The following is a 5280-nucleotide window of genomic DNA, read 5'->3' as shown; positions in this document are numbered from 1 at the left end:
GTTAGCGAATATGTCAGCCTTAGGCCTGTAGGGTTCGATGAACGTCTCCTTAGGTTTAGGATGTGGAGATCATGCCAAGGATTATTATTTTTCCAACTTAGGAGATTTCCTAGGTCGGTCCCGGATCGGTTCTGGACCTCCGGAGCCCGTTCCCTTGGACCCTTCGACCTATCTTTCTTCTAGCTGGTTCCGGCCCTCGGACAGCTATCTTGGGGATGATGCAGCCATCATTAAGATTCAGAACTTTGCTAGGGTCGAATTAGAGATTCAGGGTAGGACTAGCTTGATTGCTTTTTTGAGCGTTTCACTGCTTTCACAGATATTCTAGCTCTTCTTTTCTTTTGTTGTAGCAGCTAATTCCATGGATGCAATTTTGGCCGAGCTTGCCGGAGCTCACACTCCTGACGCTCCCCTTCCTTTAACTTCTTCCCAAGTGGCCACTCCCTTGAAAGCTTCTTCCAGTGCCCCTCCAGACACTATTGACTTAGTGGATGAGGAGGAGGCGCTTTCTGAGGAAGCTGAAGAAGGTAAAGAAGAGCAATGAGCGCTTTCTGAGGAAGCTGAAGAAGGTAAAGAAGAACAATGGGCTCTTCCCGAGGAAGCTAAAGAAAGTCAAGAAGAGCAATGGGCTCTTCCTGAGGAAGTTGAAGAAGGTGAAGAAGAGCAAGAAGTTGCTCTGATTCGCAAGCGCAAGGGCAAGATGGTTGCCGAGGAGGAGCCCAAACGGCAGCGGAGAGCTGATACTCCAGCCCCTGGCCTTGATTCTGGGTTCTCTCCCGAGGCGGAGGAATACACAGTGCCTCCCAACATAGTGCTGACTTCGGTTCCTGGAGATGAGGCGAGGCAGGAACTCCGGATAGCCAAACATAATTACGCCATGGACGAGTACTCCCGGGGGCATGCTGACGTGGAGGCTTTGAGGAGGGTTTTGCGAATTGAAATGCAAAATACCCTTAGCGATCAGAACTACCAGAATCCGTGGGATCTAAACTTGGACCCCCTGTCGGATTGGATCAATCGTTTCCTCGGGCCCACCCTGGCTCCCTTTGTCGCGGAGATGACCGGCGAGTTTGCGTCTCAGCTCACCCGGTGTGCACCCAAACGGTTCGTTGCTTGTGCATCCTTGAACTCCATCTTTCAAGTCCAGGATCTCAGCCACTCCCTGACTGTGGTAAGTATTTCGTAGTTTACTTTTTTCCTCATCATTTTCTCTTAAGGACTTTTACTCATACTTGTATCCTTTTCCAGCTCGCTGCCGAGGCCGGCCGCCTTTCCAAGAACCTAATTAACCATGGCTTCGTCCTGTCTGACTTTAGGGGCATGGACGAAGTCATGAAGATCCTTCAGGATTTGACTGCTAAGAGGCGGACGTACCAGGAGGATGCTGAGAGCCGGGAGGCCCTTGCCAAGGCCAAGTTCGAGGAAGAGGCCAAGCGGAGGGAGGCACAAGCAGAGGCGATGATCCGAGATGAGGCCCTTTGGAGGGATAGGCTGGAGGCCAAACACCAGGAGGAGCTGAGCGCGGAGGGTGAGGCTACTGCCATGGCCAAACGTGAGCTTCGGGAGGCTAGGGAAGCCTTGGATGAAATGGCTGCCAAGGTGAAGTCCCTAGAGGAAGTTCACAAGGCAGACTTGGAGTCTAGGGCCAACTTGGCCATGGAGCTGAAGGAGCTCAAGGACTTCAAAGACCAAGCCTTGAAGAAGGCTAAGAGAGATGAGCTCCTTTCTCCCGTCTCCTGCAGCCGGTGCGTCAAGCGTTTCGATGATGGCGTCTACATGGCCTGGTCTGCAAATGACCAGAATATCAAACTTAACTTCTACCCCAAACCCGCGGAGATGATTGCAAAATTCCGGGAGAAGAAGAAGAAACTTGACGCCATGCTGGAGGCGCGCATTGGTCCTCGCCTTCCTCCTCGAATTGACTAGGCCGTTATGAATTTGACCCAGATTTTTCTTCTTTTTTTTTTTATTTACAGCCAATTATCTTATATTTAAGACAATTTTTATTTACATAGCTGTTTTTATTTAAGGGGAAACATTGGTTAAGGCCTGTCCCCGCACTACTAGAAAAACAGGTTTTAGTGACCCACATTGAGTAACTCTAAATCTATATAGTGACACTTCAACGCGCGTCACTAATGAGGGTGACTGGAAAGATATTTTTTAGTGACACTTCACACGTGTCACTGAACCCTTTTACATTCACTTTTTGCGCGTCACTATAGGCGTATAGAGTCAAGTTTTGTCAGGCTGAAAAGGTAACAACAACACAAATAAAGTGTCACTATATCTTTTTTTTTTATTTTTTATTAATACTTTTGGAGATATAGTGACACACAAAAAGTGCCACTACATTAAATAATTTTCTAAAAGAAATAATATTTAATTATTTGAATTATATTTTTTTATAAATAATTTTTTTAAAAAAAATTCAATTTGTTAATTTTGGCAGAATAAATAATTATTTTTTTAATTTATCAAAAAATTTATTTGTTTGGTGCTCAAAGTTAAAATGGAAACAAAATGAGAAATCTACACAAAAATTTATTACCCTAAAATTTAGAAAAATTACAAAATTATTATAACGAAAAAAAAAAATCTTCATATATCTACAATATCAAGAACAAACATAAATGAATACAAATGCAAGAAAATCTAGATCTATATACACAACGTGGCAACAAATGCTAACTGCTGCGGCCACAAACCCAATCCACTATCCTTATCCTTGGCAACAAACCCTATATCGCCCAAGTCCACCTGCACAGAGAGAAAGAAACAGTGAGATAAAAAAAAATAAAACCCTAACTACGGCGGCTGGCTAACTAAAATATAATAACACATTACACATTCAAGTAATTTTTTTTGCTCTAAAACCGCAAGTCCAGGCTGTAAAATCTGCTAGGAAAGAGCTACATTATATGTATGCAAATAAATTCCCACAGTGGGTATGAACAATCAATGGGATTCAGTTCTTTGATGAACTGAACAGATTAGTAGATATTGTAATCGTGCTAGTCCTTTTTTAATGTTTTTAGAAGAGATTATGAAATTTGCTATGAAAAGAAATAATATTAGCAAAACTAATCTACCTATTATCTCCTAATCCCACAGAATACTTTATTAATTTATTAGGCTAAACATATTCAGATTCATTTACAAATTGAATGAAAGAACAATATCACAAAATTCTTCCAATGCTGATCAAACCAAATGGAATCTAGATAAAATTAAAACACACGAATGCATATTCAATATAGAAGCTATTGCATTTCATCCAAAAGTCATCTCTTTGAATTGCAAGGGGGCACGATCATGAGATCAAAGTTAATCCACAAAAAAATCAGGTTGGGGTGGCCTAAATGTCTTGACAACCTACTTGGAACACTTAAACCATTCATGGAACAAACAAATGATTGAGAAAACCAATATGCCTAAGCTATTTTCAAGCAAATTAATAAAGCCCAAATTCACATTATGTTCATTGCAATTTCAAGACTAATAAAGATACCATTATTCCTAATATACAGGATACAATATATATGTATATATACACATATATTTTAGATATTTAACGAAAGAGTAAGTATCAATAACTTAAAACACAATCATAGAACTAATATCCTAATATGCACTGCTCCAAGTTCAGCATCAAACACATCGCTAACAACAACTATATCCTAGCTGCCATCAACAAATAAATCTCAGAAAGTGAGACAAAAAACACAGAGGATATTTTCAAAAAAAAAAAAAAACACATAGAGGGTACCTGAGATTTTTGAGAGCGGGGATTCCAAATCTTTGGTGGATTTGGGTGGCCGGTCACCGAAGCAGGGCCATCTGGCCTGAGTAGAAGCTCCACGGACGGAAAAAAAAGGGGGGAAGGGAAGTGTGGTGCGGCGCTGAGAAGAGGACAGATCGGGCCTTCGTCCTAGGCAGAAAAAAGTCGATCTGAGAGGAGAGATTGGGGCTTTGAGGACTGAGGAGGGAGAGAAGTGTGGTGTTGCTGGTCATCGGAGCAGAGAAGTGTGGTGTTGCTTCAAGGAACTGCTTCGATTGAGAAAAAGAAAGAGAAAGAGAGGCGAGAATGAGAGAGAAACAATGTTAATGATGTTAGGGTTTTTTTAATTAAAAAGAGAACCAGCTGCCTTTTTTATTTTTTTATTTCCTTTTATTATTTATGATTTATTTTTTATTTACATATTAATAATATTTGTATTTTTAATTAAAAAAAATAAGACTATGATATAGTGACACGCTAGGTGCGTTGGGAAATATTTACCCAGTCATGTTTGGCATGTCACTATAGAGTAATATTTTTTAAAGTAATAAAAATTAAATAATTTTGGGTTTTACTCTATAGTGACACTCCATATTTTTAGTGACTCACATTACAAGAGACTAACCCTAAATATTTAGAGTCTGATTGTGCATGTCACTAAAAATTACTCTTAACTCTTTAGTGACTCACACTTTTGTGCGTGTCACTAAATAGTGTCACTAAAAGGCTATATTGTAGTAGTGCCGGGCCCTTTGTATATATTTTTTGACCTGCCCTGAGGGCCAGGATTTTTTATATATATATGATCTTATTCGATGCACATATTTCTCTTTTGAACCTGCCCTGTGGGTCAGGATGTTTATATATGCTTCTTTTTTGTGCATACTCTTTTTTTTTGACCTGCCCTTTGGGTCAGGATATTTTACTTAGCCTGTTTTTTGTCTGTTCGTGTGGTATACCTTAGTACCCCCCTGAGTGGCTTAGAAACTTTGTTTTTAAGGCACTCAGTTTTATTTAACATGCGGAGGCTGTATACCCTTAGACGGTACAAACTCTTTAAACAAAACGTAAGTTACATTTTCGGACTATTGGTAATATTTTCTGAGGTGATCGGCGTTCCAGGCCCTTGGCACAATGGTTCCATCCATCCTTTTTAACTTATAAGTGCCTGAACCGATTTCGTCCTCAATTTCATATGGTCCTTCCCAATTTGGCCCAAGTACCCCCACTCCGGGCTCCTGGGTGGCTGGGAAGACTCTTCTTAAGACCATATCCCCAATAGCAAATTTTCTATTTTTAACTTTGGAGTTAAAATATTTGGTCACCTTCTTTTGATAAGCTGCCATCCGTATTTGAAACTCGTCCCGGAGCTCCTCAACTTGATCCAGAGCTTCTTGAAGTAAAGCTTGATTCGTGGCTGGATCATAAGTCGTTCTCCTGTGGGACGGGAATAACGTTTCTACCGGGACCATTGCCTCACAACCGTACGCCATTAAAAA

General features: G+C 40.9%; 1 long non-coding RNA gene across 1 annotated transcript; it reads right to left on the bottom strand.

The window, feature by feature from the left end:
* Nucleotides 1-2524: 2524 nt before the first annotated feature.
* On the bottom strand, nt 2525-4518 carry LOC115725779 (uncharacterized). The gene is made up of 2 exons (XR_004013457.2): nt 3770-4518; nt 2525-2760 (listed from the first exon to the last, which is right to left on the bottom strand). It is a non-coding gene; the product is annotated as an uncharacterized LOC115725779 (long non-coding RNA).
* Between the last annotated feature and the right edge of the window lie 762 nt (nt 4519-5280).

This window comes from Cannabis sativa, chromosome 6 (genome assembly GCF_029168945.1).
Source record: "Cannabis sativa cultivar Pink pepper isolate KNU-18-1 chromosome 6, ASM2916894v1, whole genome shotgun sequence".
Classification (NCBI taxonomy): domain Eukaryota; kingdom Viridiplantae; phylum Streptophyta; class Magnoliopsida; order Rosales; family Cannabaceae; genus Cannabis; species Cannabis sativa.
This window is presented reverse-complemented; position numbering and strand designations above follow the sequence as displayed.